We start from the raw sequence: 22,558 nt of genomic DNA on the forward strand, positions 1-22,558 counted from the left end.
CCAACTCCTGCTTGTGAAATCACGTCACGTTAAGAATTGCTCTTCGTGCTTGTCGTCGCCATACAACAGACCAAGACTGCGGAGAGTTTCGTTCGGGATAACGGCACGGAGGAAAGTAATGCTTAGTAGTGAACAACGTACCTTCCATGCGTTTCTTCGAATAGCACAGACAAAGTTAGCCAGCGTCTTCCGAACTCCGTAGCACCAAGGACTGCTCTCTCCCTCAGTAAAACTCTGCGAACACCCGCTCGAACGAGGCATAGAACATGTGACGGCCCCCGAGCGCGACCGCCGTGTACTGCTATGCAGCGCGCTATCCACACTTGGTAGTTTATCTCTACGGTTAAGAGAATGAACTGCCGTCTATCCCGGATTGGAACGAGGGGTTGAAGGAGCGTTTGAATGGTGCTCCAGCGAATCTGTGGAACACCATACAGCTCCTCAACTCTGTGCCACAAAACGTCGGAACGAGACACTCATGAAAAGCGTGCTGCGCAGTTTCATGGCTTGAACAGAAAGGACATCGAGGCGAGGTGAGACCATAACGATGCAAACGATCCCTGAGCGGCAGGACATCATGCCCAAGTCTCCACTGCAAACTTGCACGACGAGAGTCCAACCATCCTGCAGTAGCGTAGCGCCACGCGATCTGACGCGGTACAAATAGCTCCGGTGCACCCGCGGGTGCCGGAAGTAAGCCCAGCAGGGACACATAGAAGATCAGCGTCCACGTTAAGACAAGATCAGCGTTAACGTGGCTCTCGCGGAGGCGACGGACTGATGACACGTACTCTTTGTGGGCATTCTTTCGCGTATGTCGGCAACATGTCGATAGAGGGCGCCGTCCTTATCGGTCCGCTGTTCGGGAAGGGGGGCGTGGTGGTGCTTTAGGAGAAAGGGATTTAAGGAGCAGAAGGAAGAAGGTACGGGAGGCTCTCCTTGGTGGATGGACTCGTGTAAACTGCTGAGGCACGGAGGTAAATAAAACTTGGATGCATTGACTTGGTTTCTGAGTTGCTTTCACGGGCCGGACGGGCGAGCACGACCCCGAGAGTGGGGATGGTCCCCACATTTTGGCGCCCAACTGGTTTAGGAACGTACACGTGCGTTCGGTGCCTGGAGGATGCGGCCAGGGTAGGTTTTTCTTTGTTTTTGAATGTGTTTTGTTTTTTCGGGACGGTTTGAACAGCCTCGCGCTGTTGTCCCGGTGCCGGTTGGCTTTCCTGTCTCGGGGACAGTTTAGCCGGAAAACCGCGTTGTTTTTAAATGTATTATTACTCTGGCTTCACGATACCTGCGCTGCCGAAGCGGGTGGTTAACGCCCTGTGTTGCAGAACCTGCTCGTGTGCCCGGCCACGTGAGGGACGCCGTCAGTTACTCAAGTTTCGTCTCTTTTTCTACCTAATTACGTTTCTTTTTTTGCCGCTATTTGAAATTGGTAGGGAATACGGTATTTCGGAGCCTCGGATGTTTCCTTTTTTATTGTGCATTCCCATGTTTTCGAGTCTTGCAGTCGCTTCACTGGAGATCCGGGCGCGGGCTGGCTCGCGGCGCGTCCCGACCATGGATACGAAACCCGCCCCCAAGGGGAGATTCCTCACCGACCAGTCACGTCGGTCGGACGTAGGCCTGTTGACGGTGACCCGATTTGCCGGGCAGTCACATTCTTGGGGTTATGGTATCTGCAGTGCCTTCCCCAAAATCAATTCGGTGCTCACTTAGTACCGGTACACAGACTAGAGGTCTGAACCAGACTTCGTAGCTAGCATGACTGCCTATCAGACTGTCATGAGAACCGTCAACGGAGTAATAATCACGTGTATCCTGTAGGCTGCACTGATATCAGACGTCTGGCACAAGCTATTCCCGCCACTGCCACCCCCCTAGTGCATATATCTCCGAGCGTATCACTTTGATAGCTCTGAAGCGATAGCGTGGGAATATACACGATATCTTCCTAGTGAATTTGGCGTCTACTCAACCGAGTACCGGCTTTTAGCTGGTGGGATGAGCAAAGCATGCTTCTAATCCGTTGTTCCCCCAAGCATTTGATCCCTTCGTATTTCTGCAGAGGTCGATCACCGCAATTAGCGACCTAGAGAGGCCCGCATCGCATCAACTACGCTTGGTTCCTTCCGGACCTGCTTTCAGCTACGACACTATGCGCCCGCAGCGCACGTAGCAGTTACTATTTTCGGTCACCAAAACCTGGTGCTCGCGATGTGGTACCTATTACTGTGATTTCTGTTACGCGGACTTCCACGTTTACATTTGGGGAGGGCTTTTCCAGGCGCTCGCGGTACAGAGTTACCCTCTTACTGCCGTTCCCTTTTCCTTTTTTTTTTTCAGGTTTACTATGCACCGTCAACCTCAATACGAAAACGTACCCAGGACATCTCGATGGGCATCTCGGTTCCCTCGGTCGACGCAGTACGCCCGTTCGCGGTCGCCCGGACCCACCCAGAGGTCTTCGTCGACGTGGACCGTAGTGCATCAAGGGTACCCAGTTTCTTGGGCGTCACATAGCCGGTGGTCGGCGCAGCCACGCCTCCTTAGGACTGCTGGTCTGGCCTCTGCCACACCACCACTCAGGGGACTCGTGTAAACTGCTGAGGCACGGAGGTAAATAAAACATTGATGCATTGACTTGGTTTCTGAGTTGCTTTCACGGGCCGGACGGGCGAGCACGACCCCGAGAGTGGGGATGGTCCCCACAACGTGGAAGTCCGCTTAACGGAAATCACAGTAATAGGTACCACATCGCGAGCACCAGGTCCCCACATCTTTTAAGTGGGGAACTCTAAACTCTGAGCGCGGCCTATACTGCTGAAAGGAACAAAAGAAACGAATCTCCGGGCCAAGAAGGTAGTCCGCCACATGTGGTGCATTGATTGCTAACCCTAACCATTGCACCTTGCCCTAACCATTGCACCATAACATTGCACCCTTTTTTTGTACTTTTATATTGTGGTGTGCATGCTTCTGCATGCATGCTATGCTGCAGTCAAGGCCCTGCGCACTGGGAAGTGTCCCGGCTTTCATGGACTTCCGCATCAATTCTATAGCTGTTTCCCGCCGACATTGCCTGTCCATTGACTATTATTCGTTGGTTGACCGACTGAGTGATTAGTTGACTGACTGATTGATTAGTTGACTGACTGATTGATTAGTTGACTGACTGATTGATTGGTTGACCGATTGATTGGCTGACTGAGTGATTGATTGGTTGCTTGATTTACTAGTTGATTGGTTGGTTGACTGACTGATTGGTTGGTTGGTTGACTGACTGATTGGTTGGTTGGTTGACTGACTGACTGATTTATTAGCTGTTTTGTTCATTGATTTATTGATTGATTGATTGAATGGATGGTTGACTGACTGACTTATTGATTGATTGGTTGACTGATTCCTTGAAACGGTTGTTTGACTGAATGATTGATCGGTTGGTTGGCTGACTGATTGATTGGTTGTGACTGATTGATTCACTGATTGGTTGACTGACTCATTAACTGGTTGGTTGACTGACTGATTGAATTGTTGGTTGACAGACTGATTGACGTCATGTATGCCTGATGCGCTTCGAATTTCTCCCCTCTCCTGTACCTCGCGTAAACCTGCCCTGAGCTCCTGCACTGTTTTACCAGGATTCAGTAAGCTCAGGGCAGGCACAGGCACACGTGCATAGGTGGACCAGGTTAGGCGGTATTCAGATTATTCCATCGATATGGTAGTGCTTGTGTTCGAGGATAGCCATCCAGTAGGCGGGTACGCAGAGGCACTATGATCCACAGTAAGCTCAGCGAGAAAATGCTCAGAAGGCTCTTTATCTGACCACTTGCCGAAGACTACGTAGTCGTATGCAGCGAACAAAACGAAAGCAATAGCAGCGCAACTGCAGAATACAACGTCCATAAGGTTAGCCCCGTTTATGGCAATAATGATACAAACAGTGGCTAGCGTCAAGTAGACGATCCGAAGGACACAGTGTATGAAAGAATCCATCACTGAATCAACTAGATACACTGATACACACTGATATACACAGAGGTATGCAGCAAAATAGCAACATGCCAATGTTCAGTCTCGCGTTTTGTGTGATGCTTGTCATCGTCTATGGTGATTCAGCAATTGGCTATTTCGACCAATGGAGACCCCGTTATCTCTTCACCAAGGTAGCCGTTGGTTGAATCGATGGTTTGTAATCCACATTACAATAAATCTATGCGGCAGATCCTTGGTATTTAATTTATTCGTACCATGAATCAAAATGTCGTCGCCTCTACGAATGTGCGCCGGCACCAGATAATAAGATGGAGAAAGGAAGAGAAGCTGCCTCTCCATCCATTTTTCGTAGGGAGCGGAAGTGCCACCTTTCGCATTGTCTTCGACATGACCGCTCGTGTAACCACAATAACGAGGCGCCACTCTTTACCTGACGCAGAAACGCGAGATGCGGTTGTTATATGTTATCATTGTGTTAAGCACACGCGTGCAGTGTATGTTCCGAATCTTAGTCTTCTATTACATGGTCAGCCACGGACTCCAGGACGCGTACTCAGAACAAGAAACCTTAAGTCAAAGAGTTATACGGATGAGTGATCGAGCTGCTTTCCGTTGAATGAGAGGCGCAGTCTGGACAGGGATACGTTACGATGAAGGTGGTTGCGCGGGATGGTGAGAATCACAAAAGCGTGAGAGTAGTGCAAGCAAGAAAGCGATTGAAAACCAAAGCTTTAAATATGGTCACGAGGCGTAGAGGATGAGAGAGCGGTTTCGACGAGTCTTTGTACTGCCTGTGCGATCAACGAGAGGAACATCGTAGATGCTGCAGTCTCGTGTAGCCCTGCTAGCGGTCTAGTGGGACTGCATCTCGGGCTTGCCTAGCAGTCCCTACCTAACAGTTCATATACATATTCAAGTAAGAAGGCCCTTAAGTAAGTATTTTCTTAAGTAATACTTACTTAAATAGAATGCCGCACACTGGCCCTTGTAACCCCCTTGAATTTTTGTTTCAAAATTGAGTGGGAGCCGTGGAAGCCCTTTATTGACGTTTTAGAACAAGCTGATGTATTCTGTTATGCTTGCTAGTCATGAGTTGTGCGCTAAATCGTTGATTGCAGTTAGACCTCATGAATCAGACTCAGATCTGCCACTGTCCTTCAGCGACAAATCCAGCTGTTGTATGCTGGATGAGCCTCGGATATTGGGATCTTTTACTGTGTGAATCAACAGAGTCTTTAACCGATTCTAAATACGCTTGTAGTACAGTGTTAGTGCATGAAACGAAGCCAATGCACAGTGGCCGTGTTATCATGCTTTTGCAATGGGGTGGACGTTGGTGGTGGAGTGCTCGTTGGCATCACACACCTGACCTACCTCAAGAGTCGCTGTGCAGGCAGCCAACGAAGTTTGCAAGGGCCCTTCTACGTGTACTCTTCACCGAAGAAGAATTGATGAGCAAATCCCTCTTTGGCATTGCATCAAATGCGTACAAGGATAAGCCTGCAAAGGAGGCATTGGACTCAACTAGGGTCAACGCACTAAGTTGTCAGTATGCTTTGATATGTCATAGAAACTGGTTAACTCATCACATTTAATTATATATTAATTGACACACACTATATACAACATAGCTACAGCTGTACGCATATATACAGGGTGTCCCAACGAAAAAGGGTCAGGGGCTAAAGAAAAAACAGAGTGCTCTACACAAATGGAACCAACTGCACGTGCTTGGCAGTTGTGTGGTCTATCCAAAAATAGTTTTCATCGCCCCTAGTCAATTAATTAGCGATAAATAATTTCCTAACTTTTTAATTATCGGTTTTAGCTCTCAGATGTCAACGAGGAAGTTGTGGTACATGTCGAAAAAGACACACCTGTTGTGGTTTGAGGTCGCTATGGCTTGTGGTTTCGTTTTTTCCCGGGTTTCTGATGCTGGGCGGACCGCAGATCGCTGCCTACAATCCGGCACCTGCGCGCGACGATTCCAGCGCCCTCCGGCGTACATTCACCTTGAGATTAGCGCTTGGGGACCATCCTTGGGCCACGTCATACAAGAGGAAGATATTTAACCTGTTTCACGGCACACCTATCAGAGTGCACTGCAATCGTCGCGCGCGGGCGCCGAATTATGGGGAGCGCTCTGTGGTGCGCGCGGCTTCTGAAACCAATTTTTAAACCCGGGAAAAACCGAAACCACAAGCCATAGCAAGCTCGAACCACTTCAGTTGCGTCTTTTTCGACATGTACTACAACTTCCTGATTGACATCCGAGAGCTAAAACCGATAATTAAAAAGTTAGAAAATTAATTACCGCTAATTAATTGACAAGGGGCGATGAAAAAATATTTTTGGATCGACTACACAACTGCCAAGCACGTGCACTTGGTTCCATTTGCGTAGAGCACTCAGTTTTTTCTTTAGCCCCTGGCCCTTTTTCGGTGGGACACCCCGTATATATAATATATATAATATATTATATACCTATATCCAACACAGACAGCGCCGATTAGTGACAAATGCACGGAGTAGTGGCAGCAGACAGTGTCAGGTTAGCGGGCACGTATAAAAAAAGGGATATTGAACAACAACACTCTCAGATCTGAAAAGGTAATGGTTTTTGTCTATAAAGCACAAACATTTGTCTTTGATTATGCTGTGCAACTGTTTCAGGAACCATTTGCTGCAACATGCTTTGAAAGTTTCGTCCGCAGAAGCACTTCCCAGACAACACAGTGACATCCTCTGGACTTCCCAAGGAGATCACTGCGGGACGTGCGGGAGATCCATGTGATATCCCACTATCGCCGCCAGACGTTTCAGGGACGTCGCGTTGTCCACCGATTGACGTCCCATGGATATCCTATTGGACGTGGCATGGATGAGTCTGGGAAGAAAAGGGGGCTACACAGCTGTGCATTCTTATGATCTATAAATGTGCTGACACCGGACTGTTTATTGTTGCTGCAACATGTAGCGCATTCCGTGAAGAGGCTTCTTGTAGGTATTAAGTCCACTGAAAGAACTGCGTAAAAATGAGTCCTCCTACCAAATTGTATGGCTTTTGCAAAACTCAGACCATGCAGGTGATTGACATCTGGAAGTAATCTAGAGACACACAAATTGGTACTAAATATTTATTGCAACTGACAGGTACTGGGCAGTAGTGATGTATGAAATAGTCATACAAGAAATTCAACAGCATGTCTTGTAAACTAACATAGTTTAGGTGGTACAACCACGACACAACGTTTTCGCTGAACAAAATAAGTAGCGTACAGCACGAACGTAACGAGAAAGGCCTAGAATTAAATAAACAGCATGTGAACTACCTGTCCATCAAGATTCAGTGAAGGCAGAGCATGTTAACGTCACTCATAATCAAATTACAAGTTGCACTCAGCAATTTTCTGTGACTGCAATATATTGTACCTTGGTTTTCATACATGTTAAAGTACCAGAACTATGTATAAGAAATATACCATTAAAGTAGCATAAAAGTATGCAGAGCCTCTCGCTGCTAAAATGCAAAATGTGAGTGATCATAAAACAACACCTGCGCACATTATAAAACCGTCAGTGCCTGTTAGCATCACAACGTAGTCTAGAATGATCAGAGAAAGAGCAGCAGTTGGCTGACAATGCTTAAAAAAAGAAAATAGAGATAAAACATCTTCCTGGTTACGGCATGAAATACTGAACATACTAAACTCCATAAAAGTGGCAATGCCTATTAATATCACAGGGTGCACTAGAATAATCAAGGGCAGCAGGTGGCTGCCAATATTTAAAAAGAAAAACTTCACAAAAAAATTTTACTAGTTAAGGCGTAAAAAAACAAAAAAGTGGCACTGGTGTCTGCAGACTGAAAGACAAACATTTCCTACCTGGGATTAGAGGGCAATTTGAAATGCAAAATATGACTAATCACAGGAAACAAAACATCAAATGTACTAATGCCATAAAAATGTTGGTGCCTGTTAACATCACCGGGTAGGCTAATGACTAGTGAAAGGCAGGAGTTGGCTGCCAATATTTAAATATAAGCGGAGATAAAACATCTTCCCGGTTTAGGCACGAAAAAAAATACGCTGGTGTCTACACAACAACGGATTTCTTACCTCGGATTAAAGGGTACTTTGAAATGCAAAATATGAGTAATCACAGAAAACAGAGTACTGAAGACATTAAGTACCAAAAAAATGTCAGTTCATGCCTTCCTGAAGTAGTCCTTGCACGAAATTCTGACAGATGCCTGTTTTTCTGTATCTTATGACAGCCTCCATGTCCTGACTTTTACACTGCGTCTGGTACATAGCTGTTGCTGTTCTTCGCACTCTATGGCAGTGTCTGTGAGTGCTCTTTGTGCCAAGTTCCCCACGAACACAAAACATCCACAATATACGAGGTGTCGGGTGAGAAAGTGTCATTAAATTTCTAAAAACAGGATTTGCTTGGAATACACACAGAGACTTTTGCCGCAGATTGAGGCTGTTTGCAGTCGCGTTGCATATTAATTAAAGGTCAGCTACGCCGATTTCCCGATGTGTTGAAACGGTTGTGATATTCAGAACGAGCACATCCAACTGCCCCCGAAACGCACCTTCGTTTCTCAATTGTGTCTTCCTATTACGAAAATTAATTCATCAAAGAAACCAAAACAAGCCATGGGCGCAGCCATTTTTGTGACGTAGATGGGATAAACTTGCTCCATCTACGTAGATAGAGAATCGTGCGTCTGATTGGATGAAAGCTGAGGCTTTCTCTGACTTCCCTGGCGTCTTCTCCCGTTTGCGAGGAAATCCAGTTATGGCCGCCGGCTACGATGAGCGTTTCGTCCGAGGAGTCCGAGGTAATCCCGAGAACTATTGAAAGATGGAAACAACAACCGGGACCTCACCTCAACATCATTTTCGGCGTGAAATTGTGATTATGTGCTCGAGAACTTCGCAGTTCAACCGTTCAGCTGCCATTCACGTCAACCCGTTTGCTGCTTTTACTACAAGTGCAGGAATGGGAGCGATTGAGCAACAACGTGAGACTTGGTGATTGTTTGAGCATATACCTGCAGAGGACTGGTCTTCAAAGAAAGAAGGCCGTATTTCTGCCCATGCACAACGTGCGATTGCCAGGCTTGTTACACGAGATACATATATTTATTTATTTTATTTCAAAAAAACCCAAGGGTCCGGAGGACATTACATGGGGGTGGAAACATTACATTGGAACACATCATGGAACATTGAGAATGGAAACAGTAATAACAGAAATAAACAGAAAACAGAAATAAGGAAACAAATTAACAACATCTTGGAATAACAGGATAAGAAGAACAATACAAGTAAGTACAGTGAACCCTCGTTAATATGACCCCCGATAATCTGACATACGTGCTTTACGACCATACTCCTGGGGAACAATGCAGTGAAACCTCTGCAAATCCCCCGCTTATACGACAATTCCGCATTATGACCAAAATGTTCGGGAACGACGACGGTCATAATAACGAGGGTTCACTGTATACAAAGCGATAAACTCAGCAATACAACAGAACTAACAGTAGTATTGAAGATGAAGAAAGTGAGAGAGGGAGCTACGGAAAACTGTATGGTCGTCAATGGTAGCGATTGATGATGGGAGGTTGTTCCACTCAATGGTAGTTGTGCAAAAAAACGATTTGGAGAACGCGTTAGTAATACAGAGGAACCGAGTAACCTTGTTAGTGTGATGTGATCAAAATGAGGAAAAATGACACTCGAGCGTGTGATGGGTGATTGTCAAGCAGGCAAGGTGAAAAAAAATCTATGGTAGAGGGTTAACTTGGCGAAGCGACGACGATGTTCGAGCGGCTCGAGGTTGAGACTTAGTTTTAACGCGGAAACAGAGGTAGTGAAAGAGTAATCGTTGACAATGAAGCGGGCAGCGCGATTGTGAATGGCTTCGATGGCATCACAGAGATAGTTTTGGGGAGGGTCCCATATTGCGGACGCGTATTCAAGCTTGCTTCGTACCAGAGTGGTGAAAGTTAGAAGCTTGAGATGGACAGGTGCCGATCTTAGGGTGCGTCTGACAAAGCCCAAGGAGCGAGAAGCATTGGCCACGATGTGATTAATGTGCTCGTTCCAAGTTAAGTTGGAAGAGAGATGAACGCCAAGATATTTGTAGGAATCTGCTCTGGTTAATACTAAATCGCTAATTGTGTAGCAGAAGGGAGGGAGATAAGAGACACGTCGGCGAGAAAATGTCACGATGCAGCACTTAGATATATTTAGGGGCATTTGCCACTCGTCACACCAGCATTGAATTACGGCAAGGTCGGTTTGTAAGCATTGTTGGTCAGTAGGAGAGTTGATCTGCCTGTATACAACGCAATCATCGGCGAATAGTCTGATAGTGGAAGATATGCATGAAGGAAGGTCATTAATATATTGATGAATAGGAGGGGACCAAGAACTGAATCCTGAGGGACTCCCGAAAGGACAGGGACAGATGGAGATATGCGGTTATTACATGAGACTGCGAACGAGCGCTTATAAAGAAATTGAGTTAGCCAACGGACGACAAGCGGGTCGAGATTCAGGAGAGAGATTTTGTACATAAGCTTCGGGTGAGGCACCATATCAAAGGCTTTGCGGAAAACTAAGAAGACGGCGTCGGTCTGATGGTTGTTGACAGCGTTTAAAAATATGTCATGAACGAAACAAGCTAGTTGAGTTTCACAAGAATAGTATTTTCGGAAACCATGCTGCAGCGGGTAGAAAAACACTTTCTCCTCAAGGAATTTGACTAAGTTTGAGCAGATTATGTGTTCAAGAATTTTGCATGCGATACAAGTTATAGAAATGGGGCGGTAGTTATTAACATACTGACTGTTACCGGATTTGAGAATGGGGACGACAATCGCTGTCTTCCAGTCCTGCGGCAACACGGATTCTTGAAGTGACTGTCTAAATATGCAACATAGCAGTTCGCTTGAAATCACTTTCGTGTTGTATAGTGCCTTAGAGTTAATTGAGTCAGGACCAGAACTTGAGGACAGCTTGAGTGACTCAATGATCTTACAAATTCCGTGGGGGCTGATATCGATGGGCTTCATGGGAGAAGAAAGGTTCATGGAAGAAGGGATCACTGGTAATAAAACTTGTGAGTAACCGTCGTCAGTGTTAAAGAGAGACGAAAAAAATGAAGCAAACTCGTTGGCACATAGATTGTCGGGGATGACCTCCCCGTTGGGGTAGGTTAGGCTAAAGGAGTGAGATTTAGGCGGGGACAGAACTTTCCAAAATTGTTTAGGTTTGTTCACGAGGAGTGAAGGGAGGTCAAGGTTGAAGAACTTAGGTTTCGCTTGTCTTATCGCGCGCATGTACGCACGTGCACATTCATGAAATTTGGCCCATGATACATGATCGCCACGGCGCTTTGCAATCCTGAAAAATCTCTTTTTCTTGTTTAACAGTGTTTTGAGATTTTTCGTAAACCAGGGATTGTGGTCGTAGGATTTTATCTTTATTTTTGGAATGTAACGCTCGGTAAGGTGATTTATGTTGTCGCGAAAGAGGCACCAGTTTTCTTCGACGGAGCGTGGTGAAGCGTCGTGGAAGAAATTATCATACAGAGTAACGAGACCCTCGTTAATTGCTTGGAAGTTTGCACGACTGTAGTCGTAAATGGTTTTGGTAACAAATTTGCGGATATTCGAACGTCTTGAGGATTTACAGACAGCGGACAGATTTACCTTACTTCACCTGAGAAAAAGTATGTACTGTTGCACACATGGTGATGTTTGAATGTCTCGAAAAACATAATTTATGACCGAAAGACATCAATTGGAAGGTTTCGATTTACCTTAGTCGAAACTGAGAAAAAGTATATGTGCTGTTGCACACATGAAGCTGCTTGAACTGCCCTTGAGCGCTCTGGAAGAACATCTTATTTGTGCACAAAATACAACAGCTGAGCCAACATTGAATTTATACCTTACTCAAAATACACAAGATGTGCTGCTGTGCATATGGTACGATGATACTGCTTAAATGTACTCTGAAAGCGCTGGCACCTCAGGCATGGTTGCTCTAAGCGAGCGAGCAGCAGCAAGGGTATACGAACACAAGAGTCGAGCACAAGTGATGGAATGCACTTGATTAATCAGAAAATGAAATGTCTCAGTACCAGGTGTCACTGTTCCGTCAAGAAAAACAGATGAACTTTAAGGGGGCGTCTGGTTGGCACTGGTGACAGCCTTCAGCTTAAAAACCCATACGGTGATAGTTGAGACGTGGAGTGCAAGCTTTTCGGTGGTGCCAGAATGCCTGCGAATTGATTTAACAAATAATGCACTTCCAAATCTGTACTGAGAATACACCCGCTGAGGCGTAATCTCTAAAGGATGAAGCAGTAAGTGACAGATAGCGTATTTTTCTCTTCTACGTGATGCAATTTGCACCGCATGACTGGCTTGTCTAACATTACGCGTCTTACCTTTATCTGCTGCCTAGTCCTGCCCCTTCAATCTCCTGCTGCAGATAGGGTTGGCACAGCATCCCGGACGAGAGATCTTCAGCTTCTTGTGAAACAAGTTGCGCATTGCTTCCGTAACATTCGTATGAGCCAGATGAACAGATCAAGAGAGAAACTGATGGTCTGATGGGTTCGATCCCGACAGCTGGCTAACCTTTTCAGTGACTTTCATCTTATATCGAACAGATCAAATCACTGCTTTCGAAGGTGGCACCCAGTCGGAGTTGTAACCGATTGTTGCAGTCAATAGATTTCTCTTTCGCCTTTCGGAAAATTGTGATTGGAAACATTGGAACTGCATGCTGAAGTGTTCTTGCAGACGGGGGCAAAACGCTCACGTATTCTCGGCACGCAGCACAGAACACAGCAAGACTGTACTGGCCTAGCAAATGCTTTGCAGTCGAAGGAAGTAAAACTCACGTTCCTCGTGGGTTTAGTGAAGTCCAGAAATATACTGGCTCTCTAATAGCGAACTGTTTAGCACTTCCCCAATGTGAATCTGCGAAGCAGACGGCTCGGCAGAAGAAACTGGCCGGCTTGGCGGAAGAAACCAAGCCAAAAGTCATGCCAAGCCGGAGCCGGACCACGAATGTGTCGTCGACACAGGGTTTGTGGGCCACAAGACTGGATGTCAGTGAAACTAAAAATTCACTTTTTCGGAAAACCGCGAGGAGTTTGGGATAACTATTTTGCATACATAATTAGTGTTCCCTTATGAACACATCGTGTGAGTACCATTCCATTCTGTAACGCTCGAAAATCGGCGTAGCTGAGCTTTAAGCTAATTTTACTAAGTGAACTAGAAAATTAGTCAAGCAAAGGTAACGTTTTTCTTGATGAATTCAGAAGCCAATGGCCATGGCACAGTATTCCAATCGTATTCACGAGAAGGTTTATAAAAAAATTGACAGCCACAAGACCATCCCCGTGCAAAGCACACTTGCTCATATTTATGTTTTTGGAACTTTTCACTCCATCCAAGTACCCTCCCTGCTATGCGAGCAAGGACATAATCACACTTCCCGCCTTTAGAAACATGCGTGCCGTCAATTCCCACCCAGTGATAACGTCGGTTACCGCGGTAATGCCCTCGATCGGGTGTGGCAGACGGAGCACTTACGCAAGCACAAATTTGATCGAGTACGGCTCGCCAAGTAACGGTTTTGCGGCTTTCAATTTCTTAAAAATCGCCAGAAAAAAAAACTGATTTTGATTGGAATAGTGTGCTATGGCCATTGACTTCTGAATTCGTTAAGAACGTTACCATTGCTTGGCTAATTTTAAAGTCCAATTAGCAAAATTAGCTTAATGAATGTGTGACGCGAATGCAAACTGCCTCAACCTGTAGCAAAAGTGTGTGTGTATACTACGTAATTTCATAATTTGCTTAAGTAAAACCTATTTCTAGAAATTCTCACCGGACACCCTCCATATTTAGGAGGTCAAAAATAAATACTACAACAGTGTCTCACGACGTCTCTCTGTCGTTACGCTCCTTGGCATGACGTAGCCAGGACTTGACGTGCCATTCGATTTCACTGTCTGTAGGTTTCTTCAAAAGACTGTTTCCTGTGATGAAGCCTAAAAAGATAATTTGATTTCGCTGGTAAGTAGAACTTCAGGACAGCATACATATCAACAGAAGTACAAGCACACGTTCACCAGTATTGCAGCCTAACAACAGTGGGGTGTCAGTCATCTCTATTCAGAGAATGCTGTACATAAGTGATAACCTAGAATGGCACTGAAGTGTAACAAAAGTGCGGACGAAAGGAGCTGGAGTATCTCATTACACCATCTCTGTAGAAGTAATGAGTGGTATTAAAGCTGACACATTAGAGTAAATTTCAACAAAACAATCTCCTGTACAGCTAGTAGTGAGGTTAAACTGGCAAAGGCTTCTTGGTTACATCTCTGCCAGACCAAGCAGGGTTCCTTCGCTGCAGGGCAAAAATCTCCATTTACCTGCTAGAGAACTGCTGTATAAGTCTAACATGAAGTCAGTTCTTTAACCAATAATAACACCAGCAAGATAGCACGAGATCAGACAGTACAGGACCCAATGCCTCATTTTGCCATGGAAAAGTAAGAGATCGATTTTAGAAAGAAAAAAAAAAAGCACATCAAAGGTGGCGTAAATCGAATCGTTGGGTATCAGCGCATTTTTGTCATCCATTCATACCATGGATATCTTTAGAAAAGATCATTTTTCAAACACAGTCAGAAACTAGGACCTGTGACCTGCTTCCACAACCACAAGTATGTTAACTTATTTTTTATGCTGAAATAATAAGAATAAATAATAAATAAGCTTACGAAAAACAGCCTCGCAGCAGAGAAGGTCGCAGAACCTTTTTTTCCCTTTGTTTCCTCTCCAGCTGAATGCCGTTGCGACTTCGTCTGACATCAACGCTCTTAGGATTCTTTGTGTGGCGTCCCTGAGATTGATACCTCCATACTTCCGCAGAGTTTCTGTCTGCAATAGGAATATAGTTAGTTGTCAGTGAAAACCTTTCCTTTAAAAGATGACCCCTGTCTGTTTCTCCTGTTTCTTTTATCAATTATATCAATTACTACATAGCTTTGAATTTAAGGTCTAGTCACCATATTATAATTACTAGTTACTTTAATTTGTTTGGAATATATCAGGCATGTTCTTAAACAATTGGTGTTGAATGCAGGTGCTTGCAGTATTTGCTTTATTCATCTCTCATCTGCACTGCACCCCTGCGACCTCTCTCTCAGCAGTGCAGCAGTCTTGGGATGAGGAGCAGGCATGGCGCAAGCTACACCGTAAGAACAATGTGGAGATGCAGTGAAGAAACATGTTCGTTTCTAAAATAGTACGGAGGTGCTACTCTCTCGCACCAGGGCTGGGGGTGCAAGCAAAAAGAATGCACCTAGTATTCATGCTGGATCACTACCCTGAAAACTCCAGTCAACAATCACTGTGTAACATTATGTGTATAAGGAGAATACGTGACAGCACTGAGCGGGACCCACGATTGCACACCCATGTAGGGTAAGGTGGTCTATGTTGAAGACAGTTAAGCTATTTTGTTAATAGCAGTGAGAATACTCGCCTAAATTGTACTATAATTCGTTAACTGAATCCCCAAACCTTTCAGAAATGATGCACAAATTACTGTGGTGCTAAACCAGACATTTATTTTGTACGAGCCAAATATGACAGGCTACATATTTTCATCAACTTACCCCACCCTATGGGCAAGTTGAGGACATCAAAAAATTAATGCCGGATTTAAATTTTGTCTTTTGTTTGTGCCATCCGAAACGGTCAGCCACGAGTAGTGCACATGGAAATACAGGGCAGTGACACAGAATCATAACGGTGAGGTCATATTTTATTAGCAGAGAAGCAGAAATGAGCAAATTGGAAGTCAATGCTCGCGAAAGTTACAGATGGGACAAACAAAGGCCCCCCTTACTTCGACCACATCTGCAAAAGAGCGTCTCACGTCTTTCTAAAAAGCCACGTGCAGAACGTCAACACGTTACTTCAGAGCCCAGACAACGGCTGTGCTCATCCTGGTGTCACAGACGAGAAAAAAAATGTTGCTAAGAAAATGCCACGCGAAAAACTCAACTGTCCTCAACTTGCCCCCGTCTTCAAGTAGCCCCACTTTACCCTAATATTAGCTCTTGATGGGCCCTCACCAACTTCTTCATCTCAGTGTCATCTTACAGAGTCATGTCAAATTCGAGGAACTTATCTAGCTCTTCATAGGGCTCAAATACGCGCTCTTCTGCTGCAGTCACTGATGGGCGCTCCTGCAGGAGGCGTCAGAGTATTCATCTGAGCTGAATGATCCTCTTGAGTAAGGCGGATCGGATGCAGCACCCTGATCACCTCGTTTTCAAAGGCTGTAAAGAATATGTCATAAAGACATTGGCAGACAATGCACAAAATAACTTAAGGCATACACTGCTAGGTAATGCCAGTGGCAGCTACAGCACCTACGCAGACCAAATGGCACGCAAGAATGTAGTGCACTATCAGTTAACAGGCAGACAATTAGGCTGAATTGGCAAAGTAAAGATTGAGCACTATGGCAACAGCAGCGATGACGTGTGAAACTATGGTGATATGTTGAAGAAACTATACATATAGATATAACTATAGATATATATATAGATAGATACTCATTGAACGATGCGACAGCACCAGAGGACACGTGTTTCGCCGTGTTTGCGGCTCGTCGGCCCTGGGTAGCTGCGCATCGTTCGGGATTGTCAAACCAGGGGTCAGTCAGCGAGCGATATACACCTGGGAGGGTGAGTGAGCACTCCTCAATGCCACAGTGCAAGCCAGTGAATTATAAAAAAGGGGGGAAAGCCATTAAAAAAATATTGCACTGGCATGGCTTGCAATATGGCTTGCACTGTGGCATTGAGGAGTGCTCAGTCACCCTCCCAGGTGTATATCGCTCGCTGAGTCACCCCTGGTTTGCCAATCCCGAACGATGCGCAGCTACCCAGGGCCGACGAGCCGCAAACACGGCGAAACACGTGTCCTCTGGTGCTGTCGCATCGTTCAATGAGTATCTGTTTCTCTACGTGCAGCCATAGAAGCCATTTTAATCTGTAAGTTTGAATTTCAAACACGTCTAGCATCATTTACTTATTTTTTTAATGGCTTTCCCCCCTTTTTATATATATAGATATATAGATATATATAGATATAACTATACTATACATATAAGAAATACATGTCACATGCAGATACTTATTCACATCAAATAGAACATTGCCGAAGTGCGGCCCAGCCTAACCCAACCGGGTAAGGCAAAATTTAGTAACAGCTGATTTAAAGTTGTTGGACTGTTTTACATTGGTGGGAAGAGAATTCCATATTTTCACACCATGAAAGTCAACAGACCTTTTGCCGTAGGCATTGTTGACCTTCCGTCAATTCAGGTTACCCATGACCGTTGCCCCGGACGACCTTTATTTATTGCCGGGTGTTAATGTCAAATGGAAGGTGTCGTAAAACGATACCATGCATTAGCAAAGAGATACGTTGCGCAACAATTTGGTTGAATGGAAGTATATTGAGATTTAAAAAGAGGTGATGAGATGAGACGTTACGGTTACTGAATGTCAAAATACCGACACACCGTTTTTGCAACACGTGTATAGGTTACAGATAAGAGCTATAAGCGGTGCCCCACGCCTCTACAAAATACGCTAGATTCTACACAATACTACACAACACAATACTCTACACAATACAAGACTCTACACAATACTCTAGATTTATTAAGCCGACATTTAAACTAAGGGTCTGGGAAAGTCTTCGTTTCGGCAGAGGCTCCGCCGAAACGAAGACTTTCCCAGACCCTTAGTTTAAATGCCAGCTTAATAAATAACTTTCCCCCACTTGCTACCTCGGTCTCTGGCGTCTTTTTTCCCATATCTGTATATGCATATATATATCGGAGAGAGCTCCTGCTTACGTCCCTATCTCCTGGTCCGCAATGTCCGCAAAGTGGACATTCGTAGGACGTTCAACGTCCGGCCCAGTGGATCTCCTTGGAATACCCGTCCATATTTACATTGTAAGCAGGTTAAAACACACAATAAATATTCTTTGCCGGTACACAGTTGCGGTGGTCTCTACGCACTCCAGAAACACTAAATATCTCATGCACCAAATTTTGCAAAGCAAAATATGTACGATATTTATAATCTCCCATATGTCTCCAAATATCCGCGACAGACGTCATAGGGGACATTCAGTGGATTTACAAACACGGCAGAAATGTTACTCGCTGGGATATCGCATGGATGTGAAGCGGATAATGTGGCAAACTCCAGTGGATATCCGAACGTCCCCGGCGAGATATCTTACGGACATTTGCTGGATGTAGCTATGTTTGCTGCATCGTGCTATCACTTCTATTACAAGAACGGATTTTGGAATCGTGAACACAGATATGCTTCAACGGCGAGAAACGCACATCCAAGAAAAACGAGAAAGAAAACTTTCTCGCCTATAAGAAAATGATCTGTTCGTGGATGACCATCACTCATAATGCATCAGCACGGTGACAATGGCCGTAACCATATGAATTTGTAGAGCGGAGATAGCTTGGAGACTCACCACTGTTGAAGTAGCGTACGCTTAGAGTGGGAGTGTATTACGAGTACAACAGAGCTTGACCGATGCCATTTTGTCGAAATTTACGCTTAGTAAGTAAGATTAGAAGTAGAGCGTAAATTTACTCGTTTCTCTCGCGAGAATGTGTCGCAGTAAACTCCGGGAAGGTCAAGAAACGCCTTCAAGAATATCGTTGAAGACAGAAGACCTCCCACGACAGATCGTCCCAGAATCTCATCCAGCTGCAAACTGGCACTAATGTATCGCTTTACGACTCTTTACAGAAGCTGAGGATTTCAGGAAGTGACGTCAGGCCGGCACAGACGCACAGCTCTTATATTGTGCTCACCGAAGACGAACGCCACCTGCGCAGAACGCGCGAGCATCTACGAGGAGTCTTCCGCGCACCAACCACGCCTGACGACACTTCAGCCATGGCCTCCTATATACTCCTATAGCCTCCTATATAGGAGGCTATGTTTCAGCCAACGTTCAGCAACCGTCTCTGGCAATCAGCACGGATGCTGCAACACCACCGCGAAAAAGTAGGAGAACTCGACGACGTCCTCAACGGTATCGAGAGCCAGAAACCCACAAAGCTCAAGATCAAGTTTGATGGGAAGAAGACCGTTGGAAGATAATTTTATTGATGTAAATGTAAACCAAAGTGAAAGAAAAGGAAAGAGACAGATGTCACGCATGTGTCGCTGATAGCGCCTGACGTGTGCTCTCTCCTTCGCACTTGATAAGCGAAGCTTTAAAAGCCTGAAAGGACTGATGTTCTGAGGCTGGAACAGCATAGAACTGACAAATACATGCCTCCAAAGACTTCCATCTTTCATCATCTTTAAAAGCCTGCAGCTGAAAGTAAACGTAATCTTTCTCCTTGTTCACTTCATGTGCTCGTGTGCGTGTGCGGCCTTGAATTACACCAACATGGTGTCCCCCTGGAATACTTTGGTGGGGGATACCCAGACCCCAAACTGACCTATGCTCGCAACATCGTGGAAGAGATGTGCAAGGGGGATTTCGACTTCGGAGCCGCATTCGACAGAGACAGGAAGCGTCTGTCGTGTGGCAGTTACCCTCTAGCTCCATCGTGTGCATGGGATGGAGTGTGATTGGTTGCGATTTCTATTTTTTTCTACTTCCTTTCTTTCTTTTGAGACCTGTCCACTACAGCTTTATGCTCAAAAGACCACCAGTTCTCACGTTGTCGCTCAATCGCTCCCATACTTGAACTTGCAGTAAAAGCAGCAAACAGGTCGACGTGAACGGCTGTTGGACTGCGATGTTCTCAAGCACATAATCACGATATTTCACGTCGAAAATGTCGTTGAGTTAAGTTCCCATTTGTTGTATCCCTCGTTCAAGAGTTCTGTGGATTACCCCGGACGAAACACTCATGGCTGCAGCCATAGCTTGTTTCGATTTCTTTCATTAATTAATTTTCGTAACAGGAAGGCAAAATTGAGAAACGAAGCTGCATCACGGGGGTAGTCGGATATGCTCTTTCAGAATATCACAACAGTTTCAACAGATCGGGAAATCGGCGTAGCCGACCTTTAAGGGGTATCTGACCAGAAGCTGGAGAGACCTTTCCGCAGTGGCTACCGACAGAATACACGAAAGCTACTTCACACACGATAATGCATGCCTCAACACCTAGTTTTCGTCAACTCCAATTTTAAACACCGCGGTTCACTCCGACGGGGGAACACCTAGCGTCAAACCAAGAAAACGTGCTATATATAGAAAACTCATCTGGTCATCCCACTGGGAAGACGTCAATCGCCCATGCAATCAACGCGCAGAATACTGTCACGTGATCAAGCACTACAACAACAACTTTCTGCAAGAACCAACATTTCCACGCCAATATACTGTTGTCACAGTGTCTAGTATGTACATATTGCGACATCTGCGTCCAGATTTATGACTGCAATAACCCAATTAGCGACTTCCGCGGAAAGCGAAACTAGCTACGACGACTTTCGGTATCCAGCGCGCTCTTTCGTAGCGTTAGTGTAGTGTGTGTATTTTCAAATTTCCTTTCTATATCATTCGGAACAAGGAACTAATTTATCGAGGTACACTGTTGGACTTCATTTGGCATGCCTCTCCCGGTTGTATAGTCAAAGCCAGATTTCTCGGCGGGCATTCAATTCCATGCGATACCGCGCGTTCAACCGTAGCGGCAGCTATGGCTTGACAGTATTGAACTGTCTCCTGACAGCGACGTAGAGAAGTGCAGATTTTGCCAATCGCATTTGAAGAATGCAGACTATGAGAGGAACCCGTCAGTTGAGCAATAACTGGGTTTGAGTACAAAGAGGCTCCGCCTACAGCAGTCCACAGTGCTCTTCCTTCACTCTACCTTCCAAGACTATCGTATCTGGACGCGACAGGGCTAGTGTATTCTGTATAATTTACACAGTGATTACTCTACTTGTGATAATTACGTTGTGGCATGCAAATGTTAGGAGGTCATTTCCGCAAAAAAGAAAAATATGGATGGAAGCCAATTGAAGTTTACGCGCTAAATCAAAAGATATACTGTACAATTCCGTGTGTCGTTCAGAATGCAGCCGTGCCAATGCACAAAGCAACAACCACAGTACTTAAAATGAAGGTGTGTATTCAGCACCTAGGTGTAGCATTTTAATTGTCGCAGCAATGTGTACCAATGTAGTTTATGACTTTTTCGGACAAGATGTGGAACCAAATGCTGGATATACAAGGCAGGGATAGGGTACAAGTTTTATTTTATTTGTTTTCCTTGTACTTTGCAGAACACTGCACATAGTACAGGAGGGTTCTGAATTCTAAATCAACCCACTTCAAATCCTCACTTTACCCCAAGCTGTACTATTGTTCTGTAATCTGCGGAAACACCACAGAGGGCAAATATGATAAAATTATAGTGCACCAAAAAGAGTTAGCCTGGTGTTGACAACCACGTCTACAGATGCGCACGCCCCTCGGCACCTTCAAGCCATGCAGCCACTTACAGTAGACAAAGTGTTCACTTGGAAATTAGAGATTTACACAAAATCGCCCTGCAAATTACACAAACTTGTTGAGGTCTTATTAGAGACAGGACACTTTGTTATGTGTTGTTTTTTGTGTGAAGTGCATGTGTGTAAATATGTGCACAGGTTGGTGCAATTGTGTATTTAGTTATGTGATTGCGATTTGCTGTATGCTCGTAGTGGCAATCATCTTTATTCAATCAATCTCAGTTATTGCAAACTGTGTTGGTGCCAGGCACCTCATCCTGCTGGTGCCTTTCTTGCCTGCTAGGCTAATTTCATTTGCTATGAAATGGAACATCGAAATGAAATAACTCTTCCAACAATTGAAACGTTCCGTTGCAATTCCCATTTTATTAATTAAATTAGAAAATAAATTCAATTTAAAAAATAAATTAACCGGACTGAATTGAAAATAGAGATCCTCACAAATTACTGTGGCTTTTTTGACAATGTTAGGATGATGACTTCACGGATGTATGTGGAAGGAACAGGAAAAGAAGACATCTGGAATGGTAATGAGAGTTGACTGTCACGTACGGGACCAATTTCTTTTATAAATGTGCTATCTAGCGCAATGTTGTTACTAACAAAACAATTTTGTGTGCCCTTTAAAGGAATCTGCCAGTTGCACATGTGGTGTTTGACACTTCTTTACACATAAGCTTCTGGTGATGGCAAGATTACCTGTGTTGTACCGCCTGACGAGCTGGTATTGGAGTTCCATGTACTAGTTGTTATATATAATAGCTGTTTGAGGTTATTACATATTTATTATGCAGGTTTTATACATGTGAGTTCCCGCAAATGTACTCCGTGGTGATGAAGCTGGACAGAGAGGTATGCCTGCATAATAACACTGACAAATATCCTGCCCATAAAACGT

The sequence above is a fragment of the Ornithodoros turicata genome, unplaced genomic scaffold, assembly GCF_037126465.1.
Source record: "Ornithodoros turicata isolate Travis unplaced genomic scaffold, ASM3712646v1 Chromosome22, whole genome shotgun sequence".
NCBI classification, from domain to species: Eukaryota; Metazoa; Arthropoda; class Arachnida; order Ixodida; family Argasidae; genus Ornithodoros; species Ornithodoros turicata.